This window comes from Sipha flava, unplaced genomic scaffold (genome assembly GCF_003268045.1).
Source record: "Sipha flava isolate LNK unplaced genomic scaffold, YSA_version1 66_pilon_pilon, whole genome shotgun sequence".
Classification (NCBI taxonomy): domain Eukaryota; kingdom Metazoa; phylum Arthropoda; class Insecta; order Hemiptera; family Aphididae; genus Sipha; species Sipha flava.
The window spans coordinates 371,778-384,777 of NW_020273606.1; the positions used below are offsets into that span (position 1 = coordinate 371,778).

General features: G+C 25.9%; 1 protein-coding gene across 4 annotated transcripts in view; it reads left to right on the forward strand.

Moving 5' to 3' along the window:
- Positions 1 to 4,483: 4,483 nt before the first annotated feature.
- LOC112691782 (protein eyes shut) overlaps positions 4,484 to 13,000 on the forward strand; it is a 32,947-nt gene continuing 24,430 nt past the window's right edge. For 2 of the 4 annotated variants that reach the window (XM_025566179.1, XM_025566183.1), the window contains exon 1: positions 6,073 to 6,278. The gene's annotated coding sequence lies outside the window, so the exon portion shown is untranslated. Of the gene's footprint in view, positions 4,663 to 6,072; positions 6,279 to 6,299; positions 6,393 to 13,000 lie in introns of those variants that run through there. The other 2 variants (XM_025566181.1, XM_025566180.1) reach the window with 2 other exon arrangements.

The following is a 13,000-nucleotide window of genomic DNA, read 5'->3' on the forward strand; positions in this document are numbered from 1 at the left end:
TTATGAAAGTATATTTTAAACTCATTTAAATGAAGAGTTTGTGTGGAGTAGGTAACAGAAGATTTTACTATAAGAGTCGATGTGCATCAGAGGTTGGCTCTAAGCCCTCATTTTTTCTCTGTGGTAATGGATGAAGTTGCGGATACGAAAATGCTTAGATGGATGAGTGGAGTGACAAGAAAAGATAAAATGAGGAACGAATATGTGAGAGGCATTATTCATAGGCGCAACTAGGATAAAAAATTTGGGGGGGGGCTACAGTCCTCCTACCAAAACTTAAAATAACCTGTAGGTTACCCCTACTCTTATATACCTTTTTAATATATTTTAGATTCTGAGCCAAGTTTAATTTACTGCAATGTGTCTTTTTTTGTATGTGATACTATTGTGAGTTAAATGGGTGCCAATTAAAATCGTGAAAATAAAAATCGCGAAATATTTTAACAGCGAAAATATTAATAGCGAAAATTAAGAAATATACTTGGATATATCTTTATAATATAATAAGTAATAATTAACATTAAAATAACATTAAAATTAAAATACTATATAAAATAAAATTAAAATTTGATATTTTCCCTAAACTTGTGTAAGTATATAAAATACATCATCACACTATGCTATGATTACAATATATATATAATATATATAAAACTTGACAGTGGTTAGGTTTAACCACGGCTTATCTTTATTACGTGATCCAAGACGCAATAATACAAAATTATATTATTGATTATCTAGTATTATTATATTATAAATATATACCCACTAACGAAAATAATTTCTTTTCGCTATTAATGTTTTAATTTTTTTATTAATGTCCCTAGTTGCGCCTATGGTAGTATTGGTATAACGACTATAGTGTATATATGAGAGAACATAGACTGAGTTTGTTTGAGCATGTGATGAGGCTAAAGGAAACCAAAGCAGTAGGAGTGGTTATGGAAAAGAATATTGAAGGAAAAATAGGACGATAAAGACTAAAAAAGAGATGGTTGGATACGATTGAGAATGATATGAGAGCTGTTGGTGTGTGCATAAGAGGTGTAGAAAATCGAGACGAGTGGAGGTTTAGGACAAAGGTGGCCGACTCTAAATAGTTGGAAGAAAGGCGAAGGTGAAAAAGAAGAAGACATTTTAAACTCATCTGTGCTTTAATTTTACAATTAATTAAAAGAAAAACCGTAGTTTTTAAATTTCATAACTACAATAAAAATTAAAATGTTGAAAATTAAACTTTCATCTTGTATACTAATTTCGTTATAATTCGTTATTCTCATTGACTCTTCAATTCACAAATAACTTTTTGTTGATATTTCGTGTGGTATTGTAATATTTGTATTTATTTTCACAACTGTTCAAAATGTTTATCTTGAATTGCTATAAACAATTCAATTATACAAGTTCAAAATCTTAGTACCGTTTAGAACAGCGATTTTTAAACTGAGGTTTGTGACCCCCTTAGAGGTGAGTCGCTATTATATAAAATAACTAAAGAGATGTTTTTGTAAATATTATCAGTGATTGTTAAGAATTACAGTTGATAAATGATTAGGATTTTCAATAAAAACGTTACATAAATCATGTTAATTTATCACTACTTTTTAATATACCTAATCATAGTAAATGGTCTCTCAAAATTTTAATGACATTTTAGGGAGTTGCGGCCTCAAAAAGGTTGAGAACCGCTGGTTTAGAAAACCTTACGCACACTATAATTATGGCCCCAAAAAGTTCTCGAAAATTTGAAGGATACAAAATTAAAAATTTATTTATAGGAAGTCTGATGAGCAAGCTGTCCATTTTTTTCTACCAATTTTTTAAAAATCCGTTCCGACAGCACTACATCAAGTCCGACCATTATTATTATAAAATATCCATTATTTTTAAACTAAGAATTGCTTTTATTCATCGAAAACTTAATCAAATACATTTTTTTTTTTAAATATTTGAATGCAACTATATTCAATGACTATTTTGAAATTTTTATTATTTAATTAAAAAATAGGCCAATATCTAAGTACTACATTAATAAACTACTTAAATATTCATACTACGAGTAGATAATGAGTTATGGTGACTGATATTCCAATTTTTTAACATACTATACATACTAGTACAAACAATTTATTATTTAATATTGTATCTATGTGTGTATTAATATAATGCATGGTAAAACATACATTTAAAATCATCCCAAATTTGCGTTAACTCCAGTATTTCAAGCATTATAAATAATTTGCCAATAAAATCGTGACTAATAAACATTTATTTATTTATAAATATATAAATATTTATAAAGAACAATAAATTTAATAAATTGGTTACAGGTACGGATCACAATAATAAAGATTTATTTTAAATTTAAAATTGATAAAAATTAATTATTCTTTTCATTTATTTATTTTCCACTAAATCGTAAAACAATTGTTTTATAAAATTTATTTTTCAACCAGATTGAAAAGAAACTTAAATTTAAATAGAAACATTGAAATGGCAATATTTTTATTAAACATTTGAGCTAACCCTAGCTTAGCTAGATGATATTATTAAACTATTTTTTATGCAGTAAAGCCTTATAAAAAAATTATTGTTTTTAATTAAACATTTAATATGCTCTGTTTTCTTTACCTATATTTTAATTATTTTAGTAAAATTTATTAGTCCGGTTATATTATTACGATTATAAAATATTGAAATTTTTGTTTTAAAATAAAATTATATCACGCGGTTTCTATTAACTAAATCATTTTTTATATAAATAAATATAATTTATAATATACAATAGCAAAAAATAACCAAGGCTTATTTTTGCATTTGTTAATTTGTTTTAATAATTTAAAATCTAATTTTTTTTAATTCGTATATATAAAAAAAGTTATTAATAATATAAATAAAAATTTAAAATTATATATTTTTTTTTACGTATTTAATAAAAAATTGAGTTTTACCTTTGATAAATTTTATTTTTAAGCGCGGACTGATCGCATATGATTGATTTGTTTCTGAAGTTTAACATAAGTCACCTCAAGTTTTTGTTTCTTCTTGGCAATTTCAATTTCATGTTCTTTTTTCTTTATTCTGCTGTTCTTGGCGGCTTCATTGTTTTTTTGTCTTTTGATGTAGTAGTCCATGCTGTTTCTGGACGAACTCTTCGACAAGTCCATGATTGAAACGATTAAGAAAATTTAAAATGAACAGTATAAGGTATATCCTATTATTGTAATGATTATAAAAATTAATTCATAAGAAAAGCTTAATTCAAAATAAAAATACACGAACAAAAATAGTTAGAAATAAATGTAAATAAAATATAAGTTTTTTCTTGCGGTTTTTATCACCCGAGGAGGTAGATTCGTCGCTGTTAACATGGAATGGCCAAGTGTACCTAAATATTTATTATACCATGCTGTAAAGGAAATAGTTTCTATGGCCCTACGTTAATGAAACATTAATAGCTTAACGACAACCAATAAATCATTAGTACCTAAATCCAGTGGGGATGTACTTGTATTTAAGACATTCGTAATTATTTATGCACCTCCTTGACTTGAAAATTGTTAATATATTTGCCCGTTATATCTTTTTAGAAATATGACGATATTAGCTTAAGAACGATATATTACATTAATGTATTGCAATTTTAGTATTTTTACATTGTATTTGATAAGAAAATATAATGGGAAAACTGAAATTTTTTTTTATTGTTTTAAGTGATTTCAAATCTTAAACCACAATCTATTCCACTAGTCCGTACCTTTTTTTATCCATATAAAATATATAGGTACATAGTTTATAAATCTATTATATTGAAGAATAGAAAACGAATTTTTTTCTACGTTGTCATGGAAAACAGAAACTTATTACTAAGTTTACAAAGGTTACTATTAGTAGGTACCGAACGCTATAGGTAAATTTCTATTCATGCAAACTAATTAAATTATACTCATATTAATTATGTACATTTTACAATAATATGAATAAGTATATGATTTAGTTGGAAGAAATATTTCAATCGAACACCAATATTTTATCCGTAGTAGAACTATAAGGATATGAGTTAAATGTAATTTAAAGAGATAATTTACCTATTATAAAAATTAGTAAAAATTTGGAACACAAACGATTGTTTGTATAAATAATCATTTTTTATTTAGATGACATTTTTACTAAGATAAAACTAAATAGTTTTAATAGATTTTCTAGATATTATTTATAACATTTTACATTTCGCGTTTCTACATAGAATAATGAGTGTAATAGGTAATATGTATTTTTTTCTTCCTGATCGAATTTACTTCCTCAATTTATTTTTAGTCGGTATTTTTATAGTTGGTTAAAGTAATTTAATTCAATCTGTTTTTAATAATGAAAATAATATAATACAAGTAATGTGGGAGTTGTCCGATTTGCATAGTTAATATGTCTCGCGGGAACCGCCCTTCGTGAGCCTAGCTGTAATTCATGTTACATTGATCGCTGGTTAAGCATATTGAGTGAATTTGTTTTTTGAGCAATTATTGTTTTCTTTGTTACACAACTCATTTTCATTAAAGTATAAGCGTGAGGAAACGTTAGATTTCATCAAAAAAACCCAAAAATATATTAAGAGTCAATTCATTAATAAAAATTTGTATCTTATAGCAAATATTCGTTCAAAAGGTATGTTTTATGACTCTTATTTTTTTTTTTAATTTGTATATCAATTTATAAAATAAGAAAAGCATGACAATAAATATGGGTTTTCAATTATCTAGTATTAGTTTTTATATTGCGATGATTTACTTCAATAATTAATTTTAATATTCTTAATTCTATTGATTTTTAAAATACTTATTAATAATTTATTTTAGTGTAGCATATATTTATTAGTATTTATGCTGGTTACATATAATAATTGAATCCACGGTAAATGTATAAGTATATTTTCATTAAGTCCAATGTAGTCGAAGGGACTTTAAATGTAATTACAAAGCACAACAATTTCAATGTTAAAATCCTGTCGTTTATTATATCTTTTGAATTTGAGGTCTCAACTGAGGAGTAATATTTTAAAAGCTATTGGTCGGTTTTTGACGATTTGTATACGATTTAATTTTCATTCGTGTACAAAGTAATTGAAGTATAAATAATGCAAACAAAATCATGGAACCCAAAAGTGCAATAGTTGAGTACCTAGGTTGGCTAGATATTTTACTTATTGTATAATTCTACTATGAAATTAAAAGATTTAATCTTTAACAGCTATTTTCGTTAAATATTGTCTGTTAAATATTGTTAAATATTTATATTCTAAATATTTATAAAGTAATCATATAACCTAACCTATATATTATTTCAATAAATATCTTCAAAAAATCTGGTGAGATTGAGACGTGACAAAGGCATTTTTATTTTTAACTTTATCTATTATGTACTTAATACGCTGTGATGTATCGAAAAAGGAAAAAATATTGTGTTTACATTATAATTTACAAAGCAAGTATACATCTTAATTCGGCTTAATCGAATTGTTATGTTAAATAGTTTTTTTTTCTCCTTAAATAGATCATTCGTATTAGCCGCAAATTTGGTTGCTTCAAATATTTGGCATAGTATAACGTAATATTTATATTGGATCGTGTCATTAATAATTAATAACACAGTTATTGTGCTTCCAGATATATGGTATGACAGTCGTCAGTCGTAACGTGTATTTAACAGTAGATATATTATATAATAACGTTTTATTATATCTATTATTAGCCATCATCACTTAATTATATATTTTCGAGTACGGTAAAACATAAACCACTCAACGCACCGGGTCGATAATTCGGTTTGAACTTTTCACGGTACATCGGTGGGGGGGGGACGAGTGCACATAGGCAGTCGTGTATTTTTTCGGTATATATATTTATATATATAGTTACATCGCAGCAATGCCATTTCAAAACTTTCGGGGGGTACAATATTACATTTAATACTATAAATGTATAATATCGTGTACCTCCGTGGCACGTTTGATGCGGTGTGTGTATAGTTTTTACCGTAACCAAACCAATAGTCATTACTTATACATATACACTCCGTGTGATGTGTTGTTGTCTGGCTATAGCGTTCGGTTGCTATACACGCTGTAAATCGTTAAGTTCGCCGTACGGAAACGTATAGTGCCGCGCTCGCGCGTCTGTGGTGTGTACGTTACGTCGTCGTACACTCCGCAACGCAACCGGCAGTGCACCGAGCGCCACGTCACGGGGTGGATTTCTGACGAGAATATAGAAAAGGACACGCAGGTAAACGCAGAATACACAAACACACACATGCACAGTGGAAGGTTTACGGAAAAAAGCCCAAAAACCTGATTAAATGACTACTCAAGGACAGGGCATCGGTGGTTTGGTTTTTTAGTAAATATTTTTAATAAAACAGTGTTTATTATAATCAAGTCCTATGACGATTAGCGGTTAAGATTTATTGAGAAGCATAAATGCCGATAAAATTAAAAATTGTTTAAGGGACAAGTCCATACGAGTAGGGTTTAATAATTCACTGAATTCCACTTGTGCTCCGTTAGATCCACTACTGTACACATTCACGCATATACACACTCGCACATACACTCTTGCACGCACGTACGCACGTTTGCACACACACACACACACACAAGTAAACGAATAATAATCACGTTCGTACATTTATTATACGTAGGTACTACGATATTATACGAATATATGTGTACTCGAAATATATTATTATATACTGTACGTACAGGTACTTTTTAATATACATAAATGTATTCGCCGTACGCGAGAATGTGTTGCACACGAGTAGATATTATACATCAAACGTATCCCGATTGTTAACCCGTTCGGCGTATTTATTTCAACGTATACGTGCACCGTATGCGTGATCATAACATTAATGTAAAACAATAAAACTGGCTTTTGTATTTTTACGCGAGTCACGACGTATTGTTTCAATTACAGTAGGTAACCCGATTTTATATGTTTTACTATAGAATGCACCGTCTTTTATGAAAAATGTTTTTCTTATGGGCTTTTGGGCGGTTTACGTACTCAAGATGTTTTTATACAAATAATAGTACTATGTAAATATATATATGTACAATGAACATATCACTTTAACAGTAAAAATCAGTTGCATTTTTACATTGTTGTTTTAATACGTCGCAGTATATTTAAAATTTATTGAAATGCTTTTTATTGAGCAATAATTGTGTTACAGTTACAATATTTTGATTTTGGGTGGTTACTTACTGCTTTTATATCTTTTCTACAAACGTATTTTAACGTGCACTTAGTTCGTTTAAGTGTACCCAACGAATTTTTGGCTTTGTCAAAATCTTTTATAAAAAACTATAATTTAGTGTATGATTTTCAAAGTTAATAGCAAAATAAAAAGTCCTCTTGGTTTACTTTTATTCATTAAATTCGTTAAAATTGTTCGAAATAAAATTTCACTGAAAATTCAGTATTTAATCATGTCATTAGAACATATAGCGTTATTTTAAAAATGACAAAAAACTCAGATTTAAATAAAGTGGAACAACAATGTTATATTGCTACAGCCTACTTCCATATTTACCGTATTTCCGCATTACAGTTTTTTTCTATACTCATAATTAGGTTTTCGGATGTTTATGAAATCATATATTTTTTTTTTTTATTGATCCAATTTTATGTGAACAAGGATACAAATTTGATTTATGTCTTACTTAATCGAATAATTCTATTTTTATTTTATATAGTTTTTTATATTAAATGTATATTTTAGGGATTTTAAAAATATAGATGTATATTTCAGCATTGATTATAAATTCTATTTATAATTAATGATTTTAATCAATTTTCGATCTTTTAAAAAACAATTAAAATTAACAAGTAGATAAATAATACATTTTCACCAGTGTTTGTCTCAACTATTTTTAGATTCAAGTTTTATCAAATTGAAAAGCTCTTATATCAAAGTACAATGCTCATATTTGTAAATTAGGTAGTAGGTATATAATATTAAAAAAATATGATATAAAATTAAATACTTATAATCTACAATACATTTTTAATTTTTAATATTAAAGTTAAAATACATTTTATTTTGCATATATTGGTGTTTTTTTATTTGGCTATAATATATATTTTGTTTTTTTTGTGCACACTCATATTTTGAATGTATACTAAGTAAAAACTTAATACATAAATGCATATATATATTACAGCAATTTTAAGTGTATGGACGTCCGAGTTTTACTCGTAATACATATTATACATTAGGTACATTAGGTTTTAATCTAAAGTAAAATTTGTTTTTATCAATATTTAAATACTTAATATAATACAGATAATATTGTACTATGTACTATTTTAATTATTTAAAGTGTTTAACAATAAATTTAAATTCAATGTAAATATTTAATAATAATAATTGGATCAATTGTTGTATTATAATGACCTTATTTATACTGAAAACTGAAAATTTAAAATCATATATAACTATAAGGCCAGAAAAATTTTCATTTGATTAATCGGTCAGTTTGTAAAAATAGGTCGATTACAAAAAAAAAAAATACAATATTTAAAAATGAACCTGAGATGTACGAGTATTGATAATTTCAAGCTTTGTGCCGTGATTTATTTATAATTTTTAATAAATCGAACGTATATGATAGTAAAATACGATTATATAAAAAATGACTACTTTAAGAATAAGTTATATACATATTTAACTAATCAAGAATCAGTATACTACTTTAATTTTTAACAATCATTATTGAAAACATTAAAATAAATATAAAATACGAAAACATAATGTTAAAAGTGTATATACTTACTTCATGTGTAATACACATTGTTAAAAATTCATCATTCTTATGAATAATTAAATAAAATGTATACGAGTATAATGGAACAAATAGTTTCCAGAATTGATGGAATAAAATGTAATAATCTAATACTCTGAACATGGGTTTTTAAATAATAATTTCATGGGATTGGTTGGATATTGAATATTAACTTAATTGTTATCAATTGGTTTTATAGTGTTGAAATACAAATTACCTTAGAAAATTCAGTAAACAATATTATATATTTTTTTAATTTTAATTAAATAATGTGGTCAATTCTTATTAAACCAATTAAATGATAAAATTATTATTATTTTATGTGTTGTGAATATTTATATATATGTAAATACCTTTTTTACCATATTTATATCTGTAAAATTTTCTATTCAAAAAGCTTTTAGTAAATTTATATATTGATATTTTATCCGTAATAGTTATTAAGTATTAGTTAAAGTATTATAGGATATACCATACATCAATGAATGAAAACTAATAATTATTGAACATAAGATGGAGACGGTATTTATGTCACGATTAAGTGGTTAAGGTTTAATTAAGTAAGTCTGTAGAAATATTTGATTGATTGATATATTCCTTAAATCATCAAGTTATTCAAGCTCTGCTTCTAAGTATTGTATTATTATTATTATAATTGTAAGAAAGTCGTCCAAATAGTAAAATCATAATTTTATAAATGTGAATATTTTATAAATAGTTAGGTAATCTAATAAAAATTATCGACTGTGAACATTTATAAATTCTTAAGTATTTAAACGGTGGCCTATAATTTATGAATTATCCACTTCAATTTCCATTGAACAGGTATTCTTAAAAATATTTGTATTTTTTTAAATGTAAGATCAATTTTTAATTTTTTTTTTTCGATTACAAAAAAAAGAGGATAAAATGAACAATGATGTGTGATGGAAATAGAGAATTACACTTAAAAAAAGGTTACATAGTCCTTTTCACGTGATTCTATAGTAAGGAACTCCTGTAATTTTGTATTTGTTCGCTAATCCTACTGACATTTTTACCAACAGGTATCTAAAATATCACAGCTCTCAAATACTGAATACCTATATGTATTTTGCCTGCCATTGTTATTATTATACATAGCGAAACTATTAAAACGAGGAACAAATACTATTGAATATAGAGCACATCCCTTAAATGTGTGCCGGTATTTATTTTTGTGTCATGTTTACTTTTTTATTTTTTAACTTTTGGAAAATTGGAAATGCAATATTTATGTAACGGAATGTTGCGTGAGTTCGATGACGTTGGCATGTTTGTTTGTAATTTGTAGACATATCGAAACATCAGTGCTCTATTCCGTCCCTGGTACCGACTAACCGACGTTATGTTTTGCTCTTCACTTCAGTTTTCTTAAAATATTCTTGATTGTTGGCTTTAACTTATCTTTATTTATACATATAAACTACAGTTAATAATATGAGCAGGCCTACGGGATAATATTTATTACCTTTCGTTCCTTCGATTGTTGAATTATACCTGTATAAACAATATATTTTACTATCGTTTCTGTGTGTTATGATTTACGAATATTTTTTTTTTTTTTGTGAGTGTACATCCATTAAAAATTGAATTTGGTACTTCAGTAGTTTAAACACTATATTGTCAATGAGCAATATATGTCGAACAAAAATTAACTAATCAACTAGGAAATATACGTATTGTAAAATTACTTGACCCACTATATATTATTTTTTTTTAAATTAAATTATGTGTACAATAAGATGTTGTTCGAGCAACATAACTTACATTTTTAAATTCTCAGAGATGACAAACATTATATCTAATTAAATAACAATTTTTAATTTACATTTGCTTTTATTTATTTTTTCGAATAAATATAGTATATAAGTAAAAACAAGTATTACATAATTTAAAACTATGATTAGGATTATGGAATATATTTTAAAAATAACAACATGTAAATATATATTATCGAACAATTTCAGATGAAAATAGAATAAATACGGCTATCATTTTAAATAGGTTTTTACCAAACGGTTTGGAGCCTACATGATTAAACCACATTAAAACACCTTTATAAACTTGTATTGAAATAATAATTAATTAGTAGTGTTTAATTATATACTATTACAGTTTATACAGATTAAAATTAAAACCATATTTTACAAACTTTGTTATTCATTTTATTGAGAGAGTGGGTAAGATTATTTCAGCTTTACGATAATTGTTGGGTACTTAGGTATTCAATATTTGTATTCATTTTTTTCGACTATTTTATAAATTAAAATAATATATAAATAATAGTATCCAACTAATTCAATAGGTTAACGATCAAAAAAATATTTGTTTTTGTACTAACAGCAGTGGTTTGAACTCTGTATTATAATTTTTTGACTTTAGCAGTCAATTTTGCCGAATACGCTAATACCCATTTTCATGTAAATCTTATTGCGTTTTAGCTAAATACTATAGATTTTAGTGACTATAGATTTTGTTTAATATTACATAATATGCATTGCTTTGCTGCTAATGTTATGAAATGTTTGTATGTTACTTATTACATCAATCTAAATCCGTATTAACTGTGGCATGTAAATTAACATAAATAAACAAAGAAGTATGTGCCTATACGTATATATATGTGTGTGTGTGTGTGTGTGTGTGGGTGTATATTATACTATTTATGTTATGAATGGGTGTGTGTGTTTTATTTTAGTATTTTATTTATATCCAAGTTACCTATATAGTGAACAATATACATAATCCCAAGTGGCCAAGGCTGTGCCCGGAGTATAGTGGAGCGTCAAACTGTATGAAATAGTATTACCTTTAATACAGTTTAAGCAGGGTTTGAAGTATTAAATTATAGCTACCGACAAATGATTTGCCAGTGTGTATAGCATAATTTTATAAGCGCATGATAACTCATAGTGTCGCTTAGAAAATAAATAACTATTATTTTAAAATTTAGGTAGTTGAAATTATTACAACTTATATTGGATGGTCGGTAATTGGGCTAGATTTTATTTATCTGCTTCGTATAAAATATTTGTTTACATTTTACTATTAGCAGATTGGGTCATAAAAGTATAGCTCAAAAATATACGATTTATATGGATATGTAATGTTTATTAATTAATTATTATTATTTTTATTATAAATAAAAATAAAAATCGTCAAATAATAAATATTAATTATAAATTTATAATAAAATTATAATTTTTGGTGTTGGTAATACTATCGTTTGTTTCTAAATAGTCATATACTTCAATATTTTCTGGTAATATAGGTAAAATTTGTCATCGAGCTCAATGTATAGTATTACGTAATTGATTTATATCTTTTAATTCAAGTAAATCAGTATCTATTGATGTATAGTAGTACAATTTTAATGGCCGGGTCTACTAGATATAAACGTAGAATTTTAGTGGCTCGCTTACTGTATACCTTTTCAAAAAAAGGTGAATTGTAGTCCAATCACGGGCGCTCCGTATAACAACGTAAAAACGTACACAACTGTATGATTAAATTTAAAACCTTTTGGTATCTTTTGATAAATTAGGTAAAGTTATAGAGTTATTCTTTTATAAAAAATTATTCTTATGTATTGTGTTATTTATATTATTATCGGTTAGGAATACCAAAAGAATAATTTAATGACTAAATATAACGCAGTTTATTTGTTATGATTGTAATATTTCGTACATTTTCCATTACATTAATTTTATTAATTAATCTGATATTTTATTTTATAAATAATTAAATTGAAATTTTTAAAAATCAACATTCACGTACAATTTATTTGAATTTCACTTTTCGTATTACCAGCTTAGGTATTCAGTGTAGTTTTATTGTTAGAACTCTTTATACATAAAAACATCAGTATCGGATATTTGTATTATATTCCTGAACTGCAAATAATATATAAGTATATGTATGTGATTAGTGTCTACTTCGGCAGCTGTACAGTTGTTGTTTGCAGTTAATAACAGGAAACGGTAATGTTTGTTCGATTAACAACAATAGGTAGAAGAGTAGCTTATATATACATCGTTAATACATTATGTACGTTAGTATTTAAACACTTACTTTCTAAGAGACATTTTGTTATATATATATATATATATATATATATATATATATATATATATATAT